The sequence below is a fragment of the Lygodium microphyllum genome, chromosome 6 (assembly GCF_053477565.2).
Source record: "Lygodium microphyllum isolate KBCC chromosome 6, Lygodium_microphyllum_v1.1.10, whole genome shotgun sequence".
NCBI classification, from domain to species: Eukaryota; Viridiplantae; Streptophyta; class Polypodiopsida; order Schizaeales; family Lygodiaceae; genus Lygodium; species Lygodium microphyllum.
Genome location: NC_141140.1, coordinates 67,658,253 through 67,681,884, shown reverse-complemented (window position 1 = coordinate 67,681,884; position 23,632 = coordinate 67,658,253). Strand labels below are relative to the sequence as shown.

At 44.0% G+C, this 23,632-nt stretch overlaps 1 protein-coding gene across 10 annotated transcripts in view; it reads right to left on the bottom strand.

The window, feature by feature from the left end:
- LOC148034651 (uncharacterized) overlaps window positions 1-21,614 on the bottom strand; it is a 65,612-nt gene extending 43,998 nt beyond the window's left edge. For all 10 annotated transcript variants that reach the window (XM_087679583.1, XM_087679586.1, XM_087679590.1 and 7 more), the window contains exon 1: window positions 21,438-21,614. The gene's annotated coding sequence lies outside the window, so the exon portion shown is untranslated. The remainder of the gene's footprint in view (window positions 1-21,437) is intronic.
- Between the last annotated feature and the right edge of the window lie 2,018 nt (window positions 21,615-23,632).

Below are 23,632 nucleotides of genomic sequence, written 5' to 3'. Positions count from 1 at the left end.
TACTGTAGTTGAACAGTATGTTTGCCAGGAGATCACTATTCACTGTACTAGTCACTATGTTTGGTATGCAGATGGGTATGGTTTTCACTGCAGCTCTGAAACCGTACATTTACATCCGTTATGCTGGGGGTGTAATCAGTTATGCTTGGTATGGCATTGGTTATGCTTGATGTAGCATCAGTTAATGATCATCAGGGGCTGATTATCGAATGTTGGTTTTCAACATATGATCATTAATATTCAATGGTATTCAGCTCAGATTTGATCAGCTTGAGAGTCATTTATGGTCACTTTTTGTATCAGTTGTGCATCAATTTTTGCGCAAATTGTTAGTCAGTTTTTGCAATGAGTTTGTGACCAGTTTGGGGTTACATTTGCAGCAGTTTGTGATCAGTTCTCAGATCAGCAAGTGATCAGTTTATGATGAGATTATGCTCAGTTTTCAATGGTTTACATCTAGTTCTATGGACAACAGCATATGTTATGATGCCATTGATGTTTTAGCCATGCTTTATGCTTGGTTATGCTATGCTATGGTTTGGTTTTGCTAGATGAGTTGACCTCATGAGAAATGGACATGTCACATGATAATCTGGCAATGTTTTTGAGATTCTTCGTGAGTCTTATGTTATGTTATGTTGGCTGGTAATTTCCAGCATATGTTGGGCATATGGAATGGTTGCATAGCAGTGCGCAATGTTGTGTTGACTATAATGCCCTATGGAAAACTCCAGTGTACTACTTTGCTTTTGATGCATTTGGCAGTGCAATCGAGGACGATTGCAAGGATTTCAAGGGGGAGAGCTGTCATGAGAACATGTATTTTTTGAAACCTCACTTAACATGTGTATTAATTTTTAATCACATGGTTAAGTAAATGTTGCACACGTGAGGTGTAACTGGGGTTAGAGTAAATTTACAAGCCCAAGACTCGAGAAAATCACGGGATGTCAAAGGCAAAAGTTGCTATAAGTTATGCCGCACAGGTACTTGGTGGTATCTGGAGCCAGTTGTTGGCCTAGGTCATCCATTTGGCCATAAGTGTCAGTTGGTAACACTAGAGAAGTGGCGTTTAATGGTACCTAACACCAATCTGATGGTCAAAGATGGCACAGAGACACTCAGGAATGGAAGTTGCCTAGCCAATTTAATTATTGGCCAGTCAGATTATTTTTTAGGGCACTGAAATAATTATTAGATTAATTTTCAGTATTTAAAGACTGAAAATTAATATTTAATTATGAAAAATGTTGGAAAAACCATTTGGAAAGGCTGCCACTTGTAAGAAATGCCCAGGCAAGACTGAAAAACGTCTTTAGAGGCCGAAGAGAAGCATTTTTATAAATTCAGCCTACAAGGGAGAGAGAGGAGAGATTGTAGGTCTGATTTAAAGCCATTGGAGGACCTTCTGAGGCTATTGAGATAGGGCAATAGCAATAAATGATTGATTTTCTTCAGTTCTTTGCATCTACAAGCTGTTGTGGCAGGGCAGCAGCTGCATTTGACTGATTTTTAATCATTCTTGGAGACAAAAATCTGAATTTTCTCTCTCTACAGCTTTCCTTCTCATCTCCCAACCATTTCTTAGCCTCGCTTTGAAGATCTCAGCATTTGGACCCCTAGAGACTAAGAAATTTCAAATTTATCTGCTATAAACCCTAATCTGCAAAGAAATTAGGGTTTAGCAATAGCCTCAAAAAGCGTGCCAAAAATTGGAAGCTCCAAGACTTGGATTAAACAGGGCTAAAGCTATTTTTAGCCTATTCAAGTGGAGGGACCAACAAATAATTGAATTTGGGGCATTTTCCATCTCCATCAAAGTGCGTAAAGGCCAATCGAGTGCCCAATCAAGGGGCAAAATAGATTAAAGACTTACTGGTCAATTTGGACATCAAGGGGAGTTGAAATACCGAAAGGGATTGGGAGAATCCCATTGTAAATCAACTTTTTCTTCAATAAAGCTAAAGAAATACCGAAAGGGGCGCCAATTTTGGGGCCAATCGGGTGTGCGCTGTCCAAGATCAATAGATAAATTTGTATTTTCAGATTTGCATTTACTGTTTGCTACTATAATTAAGTTGTAATCAGGGATTTACCACCCTATCCACAGAAGGAAGGCTAGTTTCAACAGCAGCAATAAATGATTGATTTTCTTCAATTCTTTGCATCTGCATGCTGTTGTGGTAGGGCAACAACTGCACTTGACTGATTTTCAGTCATTCTTCGCGACAAAACTCTGAATTTTCTCTCTCTACAACTTTCCCTCTCATCTCCCAGCCATTTCACAGCCTTGCTTCGAAGATCTCAGCATTTGGACCCTTAGAGACTGAGAAATTTCAGATTTCTCTACTATAAACCCTAATATGCAACAAAAATTAGGGTTTAGCAGCAGCCTCAACAATCGTGCCACAAAATTGGAAGCTCCAAGACTTGGATTGAACAGGTTAAAGCTGTTTTTAGCCTATTCAAGTGGAGGGACCAGCAAATAATTGAATTTAGGGCATTTTCCATTTGCATCAAAGCGGGTAAAGACCAATTGATTGCCCGAATCAATGTGGGCAAATCAGATTAAAGACTTGTTGGTGATTTTGAACAGCAAGGGGAGTTGGAATACCTAAAGGGATTGAGCGAATGCCATTGTAAATCAATTTGTTTCTCAATAAAGCTAAAGAAATACTGAAAGGGGCGCCAATTTTGGGGCCAATCGGGTGTGCATTGTCCAAGATCAACAGGTAAATTTGTATTTTCAGATTTGCATTAACTGTTTACTACTGTAATTAAGTTGTAATTAGGGAATTACCACCCATCCATGGAAGGAAGGCTGGTTTCATGGTTCCATTGCCGTGATACCACTCAATCCCTTGATTTAGTGGGCTCGAGGCACCTGATTGCAAGCCAAAGCTTTGAGCTAGTGCTGATTTTTACTCTCAACTAAGAAATTACAGCAATATGTCTTCATACAGTGAGATGGACTCAAGCAGTGATGATGCCTCTCAGTATGAACGTTCACATGGAAATGAAGGAAATGCAATGTTTGACCTTGGACAAGGCTCAAACCATGAACAGCAAGCTGAAAATGTTGCTGTTGGGCAAGATGCACGGCCTTCAGGGCATAAGGAGATTAATGACCAGCAAAGTGAAGAGGAATTTGATGACCAGTTCAAGAATCAGATGAGGACAGCAGCAAATCTCTTTGCAGAATTGGCAAAGCATCCTCAATTTACCCAATTTTTGAATGCTCCAAAGGACAGCAAAGGCAAGAAGAAGAAGACGCCCCCTACACCTTCAGGACAGCAAGATGCACCGAAGAGAATGCCAAACCCTTCATTTGAAGCTTCCAAAAAAGCTAATGAAATAAAACAGTTAGTACCTACAGGGCAAGGAATGCAAATGTAAGCCCATCACGGAAGTGCCAATCCAATGGATCTTGGACAGCCACGTGTGCATGCTATGATGGGGCAGCCATGATATTTTGGTGGAAGCACGATTTTTCATGCTATGGTTGGACAAGGACTGCATACGAGAATGTATAGCACAAATCCCTATGGTATGTAGCAACCAATGCATGGAGTGCAAGGCCTAATGTATTTGGATATGCCTAGAAATATGCAAAACCCTATGTATGCAGCATTCGCTTGATGCCTGGGGCACAAAGTAGCATTGGCTTGATGCTTGGGCCACAAAGTAGCATATTTGGTACTACATCTGCACCCCCAAATGCTTATGGGGCTGAAGGAATGAATGTTGGTCATGCAAATGCTCCGTTTCGCATTGGTTTTGATGTAAATTCAGCAAATGCACCCTTTTTGCAGCAGCCAATGTATGACAACTTGACACCCAAAGGGGTAGCAAAAGACTATGATGAGGGTGGAAAAGAAGTGAAGTTTGAATACTTCAGCGGTGTACAAAATAGGTTGAAACCTTTGACTTTCATTCAACAATTTGATGCAGCCTATTCGGGAGGGAACTTCACGAAGTCCTCAAACATTCGAAAGGCAGCCACTCTCTTGAAAGGGAATGCATTATAGTGGTAGTCCACTCTTTTGATGCAAGGTAGAGCACCGTCAACGTGGGTACAATTCAAGCAAATGTTTGCATCGAATTGGTTGACAAGTACCTTTGAGGTGGATATCATGACAGCTTGGAATAAGTTGGATGCTAAGGAATGTAAGAATTTGGAGCAATATAATAAAGTTTTGGGATGCATTGCTGCTTATTACTTCTTATCGCCCCGTACCCCTTCATGAGCAAGTGGAAAAATATGCCTGTGAGCTGCCCAAAGGAATCAAGGATTTTCACATTAAATCCACCGTGTCTAGCATGTCTCAGCTTATAGAGGCTGCTACTACAGCCAATGCTTTGCTGCGTGGGAAGGATTCGGGCTTCCTAGAGAGTGGGGAGAAACCGAATAAAAAGTTGTTTAAGGCTGAGAAAAGGGGCAAATCTGAATATCAGCCTGAAAAGAGACCAAAACAACAAAGAAAGGGCTCAAAAACATTGGCACAACGTAGGGAATTGATGGCTGCAAATAAATATTTTATTTATGAACACGAGGATCACATTGCAAGGGACTATCCCAATAGGCAGCGAGCTGGAAAATCAGACAATCAGGGAGATTCTAAAGAAAAGAAGCCTAAAACATCAGTGGGATTGATACCCAATGTTATTAGTGATCAGCCCAATGATGATGCTACTGAGTTGTGCAGAGAATGGGGCAAAATTAGGGATCAACATGCATTGATTTTCTTTGATAATGGTGCACGAGCCAACTTCATCTCTGTTGACATGGTCGCCCATCTAGGCATCAGAGAGGATGAGATGGGACCCATGGGGGAAGTTGGAATGGCATGTAAAAGCCATGCACAGCTTGTCACACCGCTCATTGGAAAGCTTCGGCTGCATATACAAGGATATGTGGACAGTGAAGAGTTCTTCATTGCTCCACTTGAGGGTTGTGATGTATTGCTTGGTATGCCGTGGTGTCACCGTATGCATGCAGTGATTGATTCTCGTGCAAAAAAGATCACTATTCAACATAAGAAAAAGGTACTCACACTTGATGTAAAGTTGAAAGGTGAATCTATCCCTGTTGTATCTACAGCTGCCATTTCTAAAGTAATGAAAAATCATTTTTCAGCGTACTTGGTTTTTACCAAGGATAAAGATAATAGTGAGAATGTTGAAAACATGTCTAAGTTAGAGAAGGATCGCATGTCATTTCTGAAAATGTATGCTGATTGCTTCTCTCAGTCACTTCCAAGGCAGCTACCGCTTGAAAGCCAGAAGATCATGACATAGATCTTATCCCTAGAAGTAGCCCACCTAATAAGCCATCCTACAGAGTCAGTGCAGCCTAACAGGAGGAGATTATGACTCAGGTAAATGAGTTGTTATAAAAAGGGTTGATTCAGCCCAACTCGTCTCCTTTTTGTTCTCCAATGCTTTTGGTATAGGAAAAGGATGGTTTATGGCGTATGTGCATTGATTATTGTGCTTTGAACAAGATCACAATAAAGAATCGCTTTTCGATTCCTCGCATCGATGATGTTATGGATACATTGCAAGGGGCAACTATATTTAGCCATATAGATTTGAAAAGTGGGTATCATCAGATATGCATTAGACCAGAAGATGTACCTAAGACAGCTTTTAGGACATCTTTTGGATTATATGAGTTTCTTGTTATGCCTTTTGGACTTACGAATACTCCTGCCACTTTTAATCGGATGATGGATAGTATCTTCAGGCTACATAGAGGATTTGTGGGCACTTTCTTTGATGACATGATTGTCTATTCAAAGAACGAGGCAAAGCATAGAAAACACTTGGATATTGTGTTCAATGAACTGCGTGACTATAGGCTGGTTATCAATGACAAGAAAAGTGAATTCTTCTTGCACGAAATCCACTTTTTGGGGCATATTGTATCGGCTGAGGGTATTCACATGGACCTTGCAAAGGTTGAAGCAATACGATCATGGCCACCTTTGAGCAATGTGCATGAGATCTGCACCTTCTTGGGTTTATGTTCTTACTACAGGAAGCATGTACATGGGTTTGCTGAAATTGCATCTCCATTGCATGCCTTGAAGAAGAAAAATATGCCATTTAGATGGACAGTAGTGGAAATTTCAGCATTTAAAAAGTTGAAGGAAAAGATGACTTCAGATCATGTGCTTGTGTTGTCTCATCTAAGGAAGTCATTCATAGTTCAATGTGATGCATGTGGTAACAGTATTAGGGTTGTTCTTATGCAGGACGACCAAGTTGTGGCTTATGAGAGCCAAATTCTCCACGGTGCAGAAAAGAATTTGCAAGTCTATGAGAAAGAGCTCTTGGCTGTAATTCATGCACTGTCTACGTGGAAACGTTATTTTTTGGGGGCTGATTGTACAGTGCAAACAGACCATCAAACTTTAAGGTACTTTCTGACGCAGACAAAGTTGTTAGAGAAGCATATGAGATAGGCAAAATTTCTCTCTATGTTTCATTTTCAGATTTTGTACATATTGATGGTGAAAAGAATGTTGTGATTGATGCACTATCACGTAAGCCACAAATTTCAGCCGTCAGCATGGCTTATCACACTGAGTTGGATGCCATGAAAGAGCAATATGTTGTTGATTCGGACTTTGCTAATGCTTATAATCAGCTTTGCAATGGCCAAAGGCATGAACACTTTATGCTAAGAGATGGATTTCTAATGATGCATGGACGACTGTGTCACAAAGCAGTTAAGGCCTAGAGTTATCACTGAAAGTCATGTTCCTCCATAAGCACGACACAGAGGTATTGGCGCCACGGTCAAGGCAGTGGTGCATTTCTTTTATTGGCCAGCTTTGAGGCATGATGTAGAACAATTTGTTAAGACATGCATCGTATGTTAAAAGGTAAAGCATGATAGGCAAAAGATGCCAGGTTTATTGCAGCCCTTGCCTATTCCAAACAGGCCTTGGCAGAGCATTACAATGGGCTCTATTTTTTAGCTTGCTAAGACACCTACAAGGAATGATGGGATATGGACTATCATTTGCAGGTTTAGCAAACAAGCCCATTTCATATGGCACGATTGTTTTTGCAACACATCTTTAAGTATCATGGTATGCCAGAGTCGATCATTAAGACCCCTGGATGACCAGTTTATTTTGAAAGGGCTTGTTTGAGAATATGGGTACCATGCTAAAATTCTCATCATCCTTCCATCCACAAACAGATGGTCAATCTGAGGAAGCAAATTCCATCGTGTTAGATCTTTTGAGGTGCTATGTTTCAAACCACAAGACACAGTGGGAGCAGGATTTGCCCTTGGTTGAGTTTGCTTACAACAACACAATGCATAGTTCTACGAGCAAAGCTCCATTTGAGGTAGTTGAGGGTGGAAAGAAGGTACCACCTATTCTGCAAACTAAGGATAAGATTTTTGAGGCTGATCGTTATGTGGAAAACTTGGATGTAGCCTATGCAAAGATAAAATATGCACTTCAGAGATCGCAAGAAAAGAAAAAGAGGGCAGTTGATCGCCACGGACGTGCTTTGCAATTTGCAAAGGGTGATTATGTATTGCTGCGTTTTGAAAATGCAAGGCTGAAAAAGATGAAAGGAAGAGAAAAATTGTATTCGAAGTTGAGTATGAGATACTATGGACCCTTCCAGGTGTTGGGGAAGATACACAATGCTTTTCATGTCATCTTGTTGAGGCCTTTTCATGGTGATGTGCCATAGGATATGTCTACTGAAATTCAGCCTGAGGTAGAGAAGCTAGATGAGATTTTGGTACCTGAGTAGATTTTGGCACATAAGGAAAGAAATGTCAAAGGTAAAGTTTCTAGGAAATACTTAGTGAAATTTCAGAATTTTTCACCAATGGATGCCAAATGGATGGAAGAGGATGACTTGGCAAACCATCCTCAATTGTTGCAGCTTTACCTAGATGCCTTTCAGTTAGAGCCGACTTTAGTTCGGGCTCCGTTAGGTTCAGCAGAGCAAGGGTCCGGAGTATTGCCTGATGTTGCTCAAGGGAGAGGTAGCACTTCCTCTCCTCCAGTTATGGACAGCTCTCGTATGTAGTGGATCTCGGATGTATTCAGCATGCATCCAAGGTATTGCGCTGACAATATGCTTGCCATGAGATCACTACTTAGTGTACTAATCGCTGTGAGATGTATGCAGATGAGTATGAGTTTCACCAAGGCATTGGAACTATACTTTTGCATCAGCTTATGATCAATTTAGTATAAACTTTGCCTCAATTTTGAGACAAAAATTCTGATCGGTTTTTTATCAGCTTGAGATCCGTTTATGGTCACTTTTTGGATCAGTTGTGCATCAGTTTTTGCATTGATTGCTGGTCAGTTTTTCCAATGAGTTTGTGATCAGTTTGGGCTCACATTTGCAGCAGTTTGTGATTAGTTCTCATATCAAAAAGTGATCAATTTATGATGAGATTATGCTTAGTTTTCAATGGTTTACATCTAATTCCATGGACAACAGCATATGTTATGATGCCATTGATGTTTTACCATGGTTTATGCTTGGTTTTCGCTATACTATGGTTTGGTTTTGCCAGATGAGTTGATAGACATGTCGCATGATAATCTGGCAATGTTTTTGAGATTCTTTGCGAGTCTTATGTTATCTTATGTTGGCTAGTAATTTTCGACATATGTTGGGCATATGGAATGGTTAAACAGTAGTGCGCAATGTTGTGTTGACTATGATCGTTTTGACAAAGTGGCCGAAGAAGAATATGAGATCATTGGGCTAAAACAAGTAGGTCTTCTTAGCTTGTGTGGCCCTGATATTGGGGATCTTAGGAAAATTGTACCTACCGTGTTCTTGCTCATTATAGTTCTTGGCATGTCGATGCAGATAAGGACATTGAAGTGGGTTCATGCGAGTATGATCACTAGCATAAATGAAGGCTTCCGATGTCATCTGATCATTTTGTAGGATGGGATACCTCTATTTTGGTTGTCTTGGCCAAGCTTCTTGCAAGTTCATGTTGAGATAGTGGCTTTTGGTTTCAGTGGGGTGACAAGATTCTCTGAACATGTCCATACCTAACTGTGCTGCCCACTTTCGTGCAATGCCAATGGTTGCTCAAATGAGAATTCTTATAGTGTATGGTGGTAGAAGCTCCCTAAACCTGGCTTGTTCACTTCTTTTGAAATCTAACACTACTAATTCCAACTTGTATGTTTATACTACTATCTCATGATTCTCTCGCTCTTTGCTATCATGAGGACATGTATTTATGAAACCTCACTTAACATGTGGATTAATTTTTAATCACATGATTAAGTAAATGATGCACATGTGAGGTGCAACTAGGGTTAAAGTAAATTTACAAGCCCGGGACATAAAGAAATCACGGGATGTCAAAGGCAAAAGTTGCTATAAGTTATGCCGCACAAGTACTTGGAGGTATCTGGTGCCAGTTGTTGGCCTAAGTCATCCATTTGGCCATAAGTGTCAATTGGTGACACTAGACAAGTGGTGTCTAATGGTACCTAATGCCAATTTGATGGTCAAAGATGGCGCAGAGACACTCAGAAATGGAAGTTGCCTAGCCAATGTCAAACAACGTACCAGCAAGATAGTAGGGTTGGCGGGGAGGAACACGGAATGAACTCCGCAAACATGGAGAAGAGAGGAAAAGAGAGAAGAAACTCTGATGAATGGAATGATGAAGACCTGAATCATGGAGTAAATGTGATACAAGGAAACAAGGGTGCCATAGCACAAGGAAGATGATGAAGACAACCACGAACCACGAACCGCAATGTCCTCCTGAAGGGATGTGAGGGTAGTGGAGAGGCTGAAGAGAAGAGGTGACGGACTGAATGAATCAGCCATAAGGAATGAATGAGAGAGTGGCCTATAATAGGCACATTCAGTCTAGGATGGCGCCCCTTTTGGGACTGCAAACCCTAAACACAAAACGCAAAAACGCAAAAACGCAAAAACGCAAAAACGCAAACTGCGGGTGAAGGGTGAAGGGTTTCTCAACACCCCCTCTCAGGCCCAAAAAGCAGAACAAGAGGAGTGAGGTGGAGATGCAATGCTACATGCTGAAGAATGCTCATGCAGCAGGTGCCACTTGGACAGTGTCCCTCGTAGGGAAATTGTTCACTTGCCCAAGCGCCCTAGTACAAAGATGATGAAATCATGCAATGCATAGGAGGAATTTCGGACTTTATGTGGTGTGGAGAACCATAAGGATATGCCCGTACTCGAGCTCAGGAGGTGGCTTCATGCTGACCAAGTGACCAAGGCAAGAAGAGAAGAGGAGGAAGAAGATGTAGAGGATCCCTAAGATCCAAGATTTCCACCAGAAAGGGAACCTGTAGTAAAGAACAGTAGACAGAGTGAACTAGAGAACCTGAAACTCAACCTCGGGAGAAAAGCCACTAGCTCCATGCATCCATGCTGGAAGGAATATGAAGGTCTTGTCACCAAGCTGTGGCTGAGAACCTCCGAGGTCCCAACCTAGGTGGTACCTGAAGATCCTGGGTATCAGTAGAAGAGATAACTGATCGAAGATAGCCACCCCAAGAAAGTAGAGAATGGGTGAAGAACTTCATGTGAAGTAGGTTCCCCCTCTGAGGTAGGAGGTGGAGGGGCCCCCGCTGAAGTCGAAGAAGAAGTAGATGGCCCCTCTGAGGGTAAAGAAATAACATTCCCCTCTAAATCCCCTGCTAAAATAGAGAGGAAATCCAAAAACTTATGGATCACGGACTCCGAAATGTCTGATGACGAAGGAAGTGCCGCCGGTCGTGCTGAAGAAGATATCTAGGGTGCCGAAGAGCTCCCAGAGGTGGCCTCTCGACCTTGAGTAGTCCAGGGTGGGGAAGGGTGGGGCTCAAAATGAGAAAGAGGTGGGCAACAGTCGCTATCTCTCAATGGAGTAGACTAGGTAGCCGAAGAAGAGGAAGGAGTCAAGTAGCCATTGTCTCGTGAAGGAGCGGATTGACGAGGAAACGGTATCAAACAATCACTGTCTCTCTATGGAGCGGACTGCAGAGCCGTAGGTCGTGGAAGCCACTGTACTTGAAAATAATTGGGAGAAGACTGCTGCTGACATTGCGACGATCTCCAGGAGGTCATAGCGCCAATCGATCCTCCATGTGCTCAAAAGAACTTAGTACACATCGGATGCGTCTTATTGCCTTGAGCGTAGTACTCTAATAGCCGATGTAGAATGATCTCTGTGGCCCAGAAAGGAGATGTAGCACAAGGAGTGCCTGATGGAAGACGCATATACTCCGAGGGGGTGGGGAGCAAGGATCCATGTCGACAGTCTTCGGTGGGATGACCATTCGTGCCGCAATAGGAACACCCAGTAGCCTGATCATCTATTGGTAAAGAAGCCATGGATACCAGTGTGCCTTGTTGAAGAAGGAAGAGGTCAGCCACCATGAACCACGAACCACGAACTAAAATGTCCGCCTCAAGGGATATGAGGGCAGTGTGAAACACGAACCGCAATGTCTGTCTCAAGGGGTGGAAGGGTTGGAAGTGAGCTGCCTGTGGGAGGAGGTCAGAGTGCAGCGGTGCGGAAGCGTAGGACTGAGAGAGAGAGAACGCAGAGAGAGAAGGGAGAGAAAGAGACAGTGGACGATGAAGATCTGCTGTATATAGAATGCTGAATACAAAGATATACACGGGCGCAGTGCGCTGGACTGCGTGTCTCCACCTCGACAGTGCGACCTGCTGTCCACCTCGAAGTCTGCTGCAGTCTGCACTGTCTGCTGTCTGAAATCTGTGAGCAGAGACAGAAATCTGCACGGCACCGGTCTGTAATCTGCGACAGAGAAGAATGACCAGACTGCTGGAAAAAATCGACTATAAATAGTCGAAAAACTGCCTGAACTGGGGCGCCAGAAAATACCCTGTCGGCTGCATTAAATGCAGCCGATTGACTGTACAGGTCGGACTGCCACGTGGCAGTCCGACTGTGCAGTCCGACTGCTGCACAGCGATCTGATCTCTAACACCCCCTCTCAGAGCCTGGGTAGGGCAGAAGCCTGAGGGATCTGGAATGTTGCCAAAGTAGAGCCTGAGGAAGCGCCTTCGTAAACAAATCCGCAAGATTGTCCTCCGTCTTGCAATACTCCACAGTGATGGTCTCATCCAGAAGCTTTTCTCGGATGAAGTGGTACTGGATCTCAATGTGCTTCGTCCGGGCATGAAAAACAGGGTTCCTTGCCAAGGCAATGCAACTCTCATTGTCACATCGCAGCAATGTAGGACGAGTCTAGGGGCACCCAAGCTCCTCCAACAATCTCCGAAGCCACACAACCTCGCATGTGGTGGAAGACGCGGCCCGATACTCCGCCTCAGTAGACGAAAGGGCTACCGTGGGCTGCTTCTTGCTACTCCATGAAATAACACCTGCACCCAAAGTAAAGCAGTAACCTGTTGTAGACCGCCTGTAGTCCACGTCACCGGCCCAATCCGAGTCGCTCCAACCTGCAAGTACAAGATCTGACCCATCTGTCCCTGCGGGGTAATGAATCCCCAAATCAGACGTCCCCCTCAGATACCGAAGTATCCTCTGAGCAGCCTGCCAATGCACCGTCTTAGGTTCACTCATGAACCCTGCCAAGAGCCCAACAGCAAAACATAGATCAACCCTGGTGTTGAGAAGCCAAATCAAGGACCCTATCAACTGTCGATAGCGGGACGCATCCGCCAAAGGAGAAGCTGAATGGGAAGTGGCCTTCCAGTTCGGATCCATAGGAGTAGTGAGGGCCCGACAATCTTCCATCTCAAAAGACACCAAGAGCTCTTGTACATATCTCTGTTGGGAGAGAAAAATCCCCCTCTGAGACTGATAAATCTCATGGCCTAAAAAGAAATGGAGTAGCCCCAAATCCGTCATCTCGAACGTCCGATGTAAAGCTGACTTTGTCTCCTGGACCTGCTGTGCATCATCACCTGTGACAATCAAATAATCAACATATAAGACAAACAGCACACAACCATCCTCGGAAGTGTGAACATACAGCTGCGGATCGGCCTTGGACCGCCGATATCCCAACTGAGACTGGAGGAACGAATCAATCTTCTCGTTCCAAGCTCGCGGGGCCTGCTTGAGGCCATACAGGGCCTTCTTCAACCTGTAGACTTTCCCATCTAAAGAACCAAAGCCAGGAGGCTGCTCAACGTAGATCTCCTCCTTCAAATCACCATTCAGGAAGGCCGACTTCACATCCAACTGATAAACAGGCCAGCCAAAGCAAGAACAGCTCTAATGGTTGCCATACGAGCTGTGGGGGCAAAGGTGTCATGACAGTCAATCCCTGGGTGCTGGGCAAAACCCTTAGCAACAAGGCGAGCCTTGTGCTTATCCAAAGTACCATCACTGAGATATTTGGTCTTGAAGACCCACTTGACTCCAATCACCTTCTTCTTCGGGGTGCGTGGCACAAGTGACCAAGTGCCATTCCTCTCAATAGCCTCCAACTCAGCTTCCATAGCTTTCTTCCATGGGACGGACTGTAAAGCCTCCTTCACGGAGGTGGGCTCTCGATCCTGCATAACACGGGACATCAAACAATAATTGGAGCAAACAAGCTCCGAAGAATGCGCCTGGTGCCTCCGTGACCGCCGCGGACCATCCTGCGGTCCCCACTCCTCAGGAACCCCTTCGATCCCTGAATCACGGAGTGTGTCACGGGCCCAACGAGGAGGAGGCCGAACCTCCCCTCGTCATTCTCCATCAGCAAAAGACTCTGGAATATCCACCGGTGGTAACTCCTCAGACGTGTCCGGTGGAACAGTAGACTCTGTGTCAGAAACAGAATCATAATCAAAAGGCACGGGCTCCAGTGGAACTGTAGAAGGAGCCCAACTCTCCCCTGGATCTCCAAGAACGGGGTGCTCCTCACCCGTTGAAGAAGCCGGAACCTCCACAAACCGCACATCACGGCTAGTGTACACATCCCGCTTGACGGGATCATACAGTCGGTAGCCTTGGGACTGGGAGCTGTAGCCAACAAATACCTGTTTTCGGAAAGCCGCTTCAAATTTATCACGGTGAGCCTTGGGAATGTGAACATAGGCATCACACCCAAAGACTCGAAAGTAAGAAACATCTGGCTTCGTCCCAAAATAAGCCTCAAATGGAGTCATCCCTTCCACGGCCGAAGTAGGGGATCGATTAAGAATGTGGACTGCAGTAGCCACAGCCTCGGCCCACAGAACCTGAGGGGTCTGTCGGTGCTCCATCATGGTGCGCGCCATCTCGATCACGCTGCGGTTCTTCCATTCTAGAATACCATTTTCTTGAGGAGTATTGGTATTGGCAAACTCCTGGTGAATTCCTCTATCTGCACAAAACTGAGCAAATTCATTAGACACAAATTCACCTCCCTTGTCTGATCGCAAGGTCTTCAACTTCCGGCCTGATCGGTTCTCCTCAAAGAGAAGCCAATCCTTGAAGTGCGAGAAAGCTTCTGACTTTAGTGCCAAAAAATAGGCCATGTCATCCTGCTGTAGTCATCCACGATCAACATGAAGTACGAGCTCCCACGCAGGGACTCATTCCTCATAGGGCCACATAGATCCGTAGATACTAGCTCCATCGGTGAAGTAGACCGCCGCAAAGCTGTGTGGGAAATGGCATCCCTATGCTATTTCCCCCGTATGCAGGAGACACATGGCTGCTGGCTCACCACTATATCCGGCAACCCTCGAACAAGCTGTCCACGTGACGCCCTCCGAAGATAATCATAGTTCATGTGACCAAACCGAGCATGCCATAACTCAGACTGTGACTGAGAGGTAAGAAGAAGAGTAGTGAGGGCAGTGGAAGACTTCAGTTTGTAAATGCCGTTCTCCTCATATCCAGATGATAGAACCTTCCTCGATTCACGATCAAGGACTCGCACAGTAGAACTGTCAAACTCCACCAAAAGACCAAGGGAGCAAATCTTATGAACTGAAAGGAGATGGTACCCTAATCCTGGTACATGAAAAACCTCTGAGGTATGGGTGCCACCTCGTCCATCCGGAATAAGCTGCATCTTACCCCGACCTGCAATAGAAACTGAAGAGCTGTCTCCAATGAGAACCTGCCCACGCGAAGGTCGCAGCTGGGCAACACCATCTGATGAAGGAGTCGTGTGCCGTGAGGCACCACTATCAACAATCCACTCTCGAGCTTGGGGAGCCGTCATCGCAGCATCAGAAGCATTCGGTGAAGCGTCCTCAATGACAACTAAATGTAGAAATGCAGCTGATGAGGGTGCAACCACCGCTCCAGAATCCTTGGTATCCTTCTTCTTGGTGTCCTTCGTGTCTTTGTCAGGGCAATCCTTCTTCCAATGGCCAGTCTTTCCACAAATATGACATGTGGAGTCTTTGTCCTTGTCCTTCTTGGACTTGTTATCCCCCTTCTTCTTCTTTTGGTCCTTCCCCTTCTTCTGAGAGGCTTGACCTGTCAACGCCTCCATCTTGGAAGCATTCTGTCCCTTTAACTGTTCCTCTTGGTCCAAGACCATAGGAACCAACTCTTCCCAGCGAAGAGTAGACTCTCGCCCCGAAGCAATAAGGGCAGAGTAAAATGTACCGAATCGTGGCGGCAACTGGGACAATAGTGTGATCGCCATGTCTTCGGAGGAAATCGGCTTCCCCGCATTCTGAACCTGCATCTGTAGCTACCTTAGTTTGTTAATGTGTTCCCTTAGCGAAGAAGACTTATTGACGGACAAGGTCCGCATCTGTACCTCCAAAGAAACCCTCTTCATCAAGGTCATCCGATTGTACATTTGATCAAGCTCCAGCCATATCTCACGAGCCACCGTCAAGTGCTCGATGTGAGCGATCACGGCTGTAGTGCATGATAGAAAGAGAAAGGATCGAATCCTGGCATTCAGTTTGTCCCAATGAGACTGGGCCCTGGCCAACTCCGCACGAGCATCGGAAGAGAGTTTGGACTCATCTCTTACCGAAGGCCGGTCAATATCCTCCTGTACCAACTCCGCCAAATCATATGACTCCAGGATGGCCAACATCATAACGCGCCAAATGCGGTAGTTGTCGCCGTCGAGCTTCTGATCTGAAGGAAGAGCCGGTAAGACAGGCACCTTCCGGTCCATAATCGCCTGGAACTCCAAGTCCATCTCTGTAGACATCTTCACCTGCAATGCCTTCTCAAACGCAAAAGCAGCCCCCTCTGACTGGGTAAACTCAGCCTGCTAAGGCTCTTCCGCGTCCTGAAGCTTCTTCACCCGCCGAAGGCGATGAAAAAGCAAAACCTGCACTTTTAGGTTGAAAACTCAAACTTCCTCCACGTCAAACAGCAGTAAACAGCAGCAAATCCACCACTTGTACTCCTTTCCTGTACGCCCACACTCGTTTCAGCCTTGTTCCAAGGCGCAGCCCTCCTGTCTACCCTTAAACGCAAAAAACGCAAATTTGGGTCGCGATGGAAACTCCACTTCAGGTTGATTCTGCGCTCAGTCAGCCCTCAAACACTGCTCTGATACCATGTTAGAGTGCAGCGGTGCGGAAGCGTAGGACTGAGAGAGAGAGAACGCAGAGAGAGAAGGGAGAGAAAGAGACAGTGGACGATGAAGATCTGCTGTATATAGAATGCTGAATCCAAAGATATACACGGGCGCAGTGCGCTGGACTGCGTGTCTCCACCTCGACAGTGCAACCTGCTGTCCACCTCGAAGTCTACTGCAGTCTGCACTGTCTGTTGTCTGAAATCTGTGAACAGAGACAGAAATCTGCACGGCACCGGTCTGTAATCTGCGACAGAGAAGAATGACCAGACTGCTGGAAAAAATCGACTATAAATAGTCGAAAAACTGCCTGAACTGGGGCGCCAGAAAATACCCTGTCGGCTGCATTAAATGCAGCCAACTGACTGTACAGGTCGGACTGCCACGTGGCAGTCCGACTATGCAGTCCGACTGCTGCACAGCGATCTGATCTCTAACAGATGCGACCAGCAATAAGAGGTTGCAACCAGTAGAAAAATGTAGGTGAGGAGAGAGAAAGATTAAAAATGCAGGCAAGACAGCTTGCAGGGGAGAGAAAGACTAAAAACACACGCAGCAAAAGAGAGAAAGACTAAAAACGCAAGCAGGACAGCTTGTAGGAGAGAGAGAGACTAAAAACGCAAGCAAGACAGCCTGGAGGAGAGAGAAAGATTAAAAACGTAGGCAACAGGACTGTGATGACGTGGCAGGCTGTACGGCAGCAAGTCTGCACGCAGGAACAGCAATCGCCCGACTGAAATCAGCTCCAAACTGCGTAAAGAGGACTGAAAATCAGGCGCCAACTGATGGAGACAGCAATGGACAGCTTCGACTGAGATGTCCTCCACGAACGGGGTGTGAGCAGCAAGCTAAAACACCTGAAATCTACAAAAACGAGATTGTTTTCTGAATGGAGAGTGATCAACAATAGTCGCTTTGCTGTAAACAAGTGCAAATTGCGGGTGGAAGGCTAGAAACACGCGCCAAACTGTAGATGACGGCAAGGGACAGCTGAGACTGCGATATCCTCCGCGAAAGGGGTGTGGGCAGCAAGCTAAAAACACCTGAAACCTGCAAAAACGAGATTTTGATGCAGCCGAAGAAGAAGAGAAGTGGATGTTGAACCCACCACCAGTCTTTGCCTTCACTAGAGTGGAGGATCTTTGCCGCTGTTTGAGCAGATCCAGCTCTAATACCATGTCAAAAGATGACGTACCAGGAAGACAGTAGGGTTGGCAGGGAGGAACACGAAATGAACTCTGCAAACATGGAGAAGAGAAGAGAAGAGAGAAGAAACTCTGATGAATGGAATGATGAAGACCTAAATCATGGAGTGAATGTGATACAAGGGAACAAGGGTGCCATAGCACAAGGAAGATGATGAAGACAACCACGAACCACGAACCGCAATGTCCTCCTAAAGGGGTGTAAGGGTAGTGGAGAGGCTGGAGAGAAGAGATGACGGACTAAATGAATCAGCCGTAAGGAATGAATGAGAGAGTGGCCTATAAATAGGCACAGTCTGTCTAGGATAGCGCCCCTTTTTTGCGCTGCAAAGCCTAAACACAAAACGCAAAAACGCAAACTGCGGGTGAAGGGTGAAGGGTTTTTCAACAGTCAATTTAATTATTGGCCGGTCATATTATTTTCCAGGGCACCAAAATAATTATTAGATTAATTTTCAGTATTTTAAGGCTGAAAATTAATATTTAATTATGAAAAATGCTGGAAAAACCATTTGGGAAGGCTGTCACTTGTGAAAAATGCCCATGCAAGACTGAAAAACGTCTTTAAAGGCTGGAGAGAGGCATTTCTATAAATTCAGCCTGCAAGAGAGAGCGAGGGAAGGCTGCTAATCTGATTTGCAGCCATTGAAGGACTTTCTGAGGCAGCCGGGGGCAAAAGAAGACCAATTAACAATAGGAGACAGCATCTACAGGCTGTTGAGGCAAAGCAGCAACAGTAAATGACTGATTTTCTTCAGCTCTTTGCATCTACATGCTGTTGTGGCAAGGTAGTAGCTGCACTTGATTGATTTTCAGTCATTCTTCGCGACAAAACTTTGAATTTTCTCTCTCTACAGCTTTTCCTCTCATCTCCCAGCCATTTCACAGCCTTGCTCCTAAGATCCCAACATTTGGACCCTTGGAGGCTGAGAAATTTCAGATTCCTTTGCTGTAAACCCTAATCTGCAACAACAGAAATTAGGGTTTAGCAACGGCCTCAAGGATTGTGCCATAAAGAGGAAGCTCCAAGACTTGAATTGAATAGAATGGAAGCTGTTTTTAGCCTATTCAAGTGGAGGGATCAGCAAATAATTGAATTTAAGGCATTTTCCATTTCCATCAAAGCAGGTGAAGGCCAATTGATTGTCCGAATCAAGAGGCAAATCAGATTAAAAACTTCCTGGTGATTTTGAACAACAAGGGGTGTTGGAATACCGGAAGGGATTGGGAGAATCCCATTGTAAATCGACTTCTTTCTCAATAAAGCTAAAGAAATACCGAAAGGGGCGCCAATTTTGGGGCCAATCGGGTATTCATGATGGCTCAAGCGACTCCATCTTCAAATCCTCTAATGCATTCTCGAGCTACTCCTTCAATGGAGGCTCTAGTAAGGCATTCTAGTCTTGATTTAGAGGACAACACTCTATCTATCAAACCAATCTCAACCCCTTTCGATGATGGTAGTGCCACACCAAGGAGGTTGAGAGGGGATCTTCCTAGGGAGGGAGTGCAATTTCTCCACCCCTTGGTGTCAGTGTTCATCATTGGCTGGCCATTGGTGCAGTAGATCTTGGATCTCCCCCTCATTAGTGCCTTGTGGCATCTCTAACCAATTCAATCATTATCTTCCCCTAACCTAGTTTCTTAGGCATCCTAGGTCATCATTAGGAATCTTAGGCTAGTTTCCTTTACATTTAGCTACACTTTTTCAAGTCTTTCCGTACACACTTCCTTCTTTCATTACTTCCAAGACCACTATATCTCGCTTTCATAGCTCTCTTTTTTATTTAACACAACATCCAAAGCATCTCAATAGGAAAAATATGGTATATAGATTTCTTTATTGATCCTTTCATGCTGGGTTTTGTATTTCAATTTAGGACTAACATTGCATGTACTTTACTGGTCCTACCTAAGCTCAAGGTTTGGTTTTTCAATTCATACCTTACTGATTATTGCCTCCATGAGCATGAAGACAGAGATAGTATCTTCTCTCCCAAGGTTAGGTCTTTTGCATTCTCCTTCCCTTGGTATCTGTCTTTCTTTCCTTTCAATTGAGGTATTTTAATACTTAAACCATCATTTCCTACACTACTAATTTGTTTACTTTTCATGATAGGTGGACTACTACCTTGGTGGTTGTGCCTTCACATTCTTGGTTGGTATCAAAGCCATCTCTCGAGGTCAAGTTTTGAGCTTGCCTATGCCACTTGGTCAGCATTGGAGCCCCCTCCCAAGGTCGAGCACAAGCATATCTTGATTGCCTTGGTGGCTAACTTTTCCTTCTCTTCCAATTGGGGAGGGTTAAGTCTTCCTCCTTTATCCATTCAATCTTTTTGTGTGGTGGACTGCTATCCTTGTGTTTTTCGACTAGCATGGAGCCCATCTTCTAAGGTTGAGATTCAAGCTTGCCTACACCACTTGGTTAGCACAAGAGCCCTCTCTTGAGATCAAGTACATGCATGTTCAGCATACCCAGATGGTTGATTCTTCTTTGCCTATTCCGACTAATAGGTGTTAGGCCTACCTTCATCTTCATCGTCAGATTCATCATGGTTCTCGACACCACACAAAGACCGACACTAAGTTCCTCTTCCTTCTTCAACATCAACATCCATGGATGAGAGAGGGTTCCTACCCTTGATTGGTATTCTATAGGTTTTGGCATTTATCTTTAACATTGGCCTCCCTTCCTTGTTATATGTCCCCTTTGCACTGAATGATCATTATTATATTTGTAAAAGGGTGCTTGGACAAGTGAACAATTTCCCCACAAGGGACACTGTCCAAGTGGCACATGCTACATGTGCATTCTCGTCATGTAAAATTGGTGTTTGGTCATGATAACTTGATATGGGGTGATAACCCCAAGTCCATTGCACACTAACATGACAACTACAAGGACACTAATCAGTCCTTTATATCTCATTCAAGTTGCTATAGTATGGAATCGTCACTCCAAATGTCTCCCTTGACCATCGTCTCTATGAAAACTAAAATGAAGGGCATATAAAATCAGGTTTAGTTGGCCATCCATCTTGATGGATTCCCCAAATCTTCATGCATCAACCTCTCAAACTTCTTGTGTAGCAAGAAAGTCTTGTTAAAGCTCCACATTCTTTGATAGGAGTGCACATGACCTTGAGGACAGCAATTTAAACGATGATGGCTGATGTTTAACAAAAGAACCGAGATGTTTCTTTTCCCCCCTCTTCAAGTATCAAATCTGTGTCCATTTGAAGCAAACATGATCATAATTCAGCTATATAAGCTTACTGCTTTCGTTGATACCAAAGATTGTGATACTACAACACTTTTTTTTAATAAACATCTCCTGAACCATGTCTCTGTACTGGGAAATGTCTGTATGACTGAGGACGGAACAATCCAAAAAGCTTGTCTAAACATTCTAGAAGTGCAGAAAAGTTCTAACTGAAAGTCCAGATTGTAGCATTTCTCATTTGCGCTTGGGACCATGAAAGATGTCATGCCCCAGTCCCGTGTCAGTTTCCGAAGTCTGATGTTCCTAAAGTTCTGATACAATTACAGCCCTCGTTTTCAATTACCCTTGGATCATCAGGAAAATGGACGGAGTTGTATTCAAGACAATTACCCTTGGATCATCAGGAAAATGGACGGAGTTATAGTGAAGACTAACAACGAACAGATAAATGCAGCAGATACACGAGTAAGATCACTAAAAACCAGCACATCTCACCTTGTTTCAATCTGCTGCACTTGTGTGTGCATCGTGAAATTATGGGCTCATTCGATGTAGATGGATCTTCTCGCTTTCAGATATACGTGCGATTATCCTTCGAAAGTGTACATGCCATCGATTCACTATAGACAGCATCTGAGGCGAAGGACTTGGTACATATGCCAACGCCGTTTAGAACTTTCTGCACTAACGTAAGTTAATAGTGAACTACTAGGCTCTCTACCCCGGGGCAGGCAGGTGCTGGACGCGTGGCACCCGCCCCCGTGTTCTCTTTTTTTTCTTGTGGGGGAGGTGGGGGCTTCCACGTGGCACCCGCCCCCACCTCTCGTTAACTAATAGTATAGATTCTAACCAACAAATAATTTAAGAAACGTTGTTGAGTTAGATCGTGCTCCTTTGTGGTACGACTAAGGATTTAAGTGCAAACAAGTATCCTAGATTATAATACATTTGCACATGTGCACCTTTGTGGTATTAATGGCAAACAAGTGCCTTAAATGATACGAGGATAGGGCATTGAGCATATCTAACAGTATCTGTAGTTAGGACAAGTAATTGGAGTTACAAATCTTGGTTACTGTGTCAATTCAGACTTCTATAGTTAACTATGGCTATAATTGAAGACATTATGGATGTTCTTGGCAAAAGAATAGTAGTCTTCTTACTGATTTGGTAGGCCATCATTAAATCTGGAGCTAGTTTTAGGGTGGGTCTTTTGACAAAAGGAGGCCTACAAGAGGTTGGAGGGAACTAAAGTCTCTACCTTTTGAAAGTAGGATTTCTTGTTCTTTCTTCAAGCTCTCTGACAAGATTTCATGAAGGATATCCCCTCTAATCTCTTCATCACTTGCTCAATGTGGGAGATAACTTCAAGAAATGTGCTCCTAACATCATAAGCTTCTACTAGATAGCCATGTTGATGATTATCCATGAATGATGGTGGCTGCCATTTTCAACCTAAAACATGTGCAACCTACATTGTTCTAATAGCCTCAAATACCATGATTCCAGCAGTCAACAATTGGCTTTTAATATAACTCTTGGAGCATTGCTCAAGTAGTAAGCATCACCAAGAGCTTGGAACTGCCTTTTAACTCTACAGCTATGCAAAGAGCACGTGTTACTACTTCAAAGCTGTGAGCTCAAATGCACCATAGCTTGGGGAAACTTGAGTAAGCTTACTCATCTCATGACTCTAGTCTTGTCTAATAACTCTTTCACAGGCATGCTTCCATCAATGGTATCTTCTTTTTAATATTTATGGAAGCTCAATGTCAGCAATAATGGCTTATTTGGTCCTATTCCTTCAGGCTTAGGCACATTAGCAAGTTTGGGCATGTTGGATTTGTTAGGAAACCGCTTTATAGGTGCAATACCCACACCAATCTTTGATTATTGTGGTCATCTGAAATATATCTCTTTCTCCAATAACAATATTAGTGGTACCATCTCTCCTAGGCTTGGGAGTTTCACCAAGCTTGTAGGAATTGATCTTTCTAGTAGCAAGTAGTGCAAGGGTCAATTCCTAAAAAATTGGCCAATCTCTCTACTTTAGAACACCTCTCACTAAGCACCAACTTCCTTTCTAGCTCCGTTGCCCTCGTCCTTGTAGACTGTCCATCATCATGGACCTCCTTAGACTTGAGCAAAAATCTTTTGATAAGCAACTTGCCAAGTGGGCATCTTATATCATCCAATCCTACAACATATCAACATTCCTTTCAATGGTCTCTCTAGTCAAATAAGTTCCTTACCAACAGGTTTGAGCTACTTACACATCCAGTGTCTAGACCTTGCCATCAACAAGTTTTTCGGCTCCATCCCCAACACATTTGGTGCTTGCTCAAGTTTGCAATATCTAAATCTTTTTAGCAATCATCTTTCAGGGACAATTCCTTTTAAGCTTGGAAGTGTCTCTTCTGCTTACTAGATTTATCTTAGTAGTGATAGTTTGACTAGTGAGATACCTCCAGAAGTTGGAAATTTAAACAAATTGTATATCTTGAGATTGGAAAAAATCCTATGCATGGTCACAGATCCGTTCTGATATTGGAAGGATCGGAGATCTCATTATTTTGGACCTCTAGAAGATGAATCTGGAAGGGAGTATTCCCCTTGCTTTCGCAAATTGTAGGTTCCCTTTGCACATGGATCTTTCTCATAATAGACTAGTAGGCATTATTCCTATATCA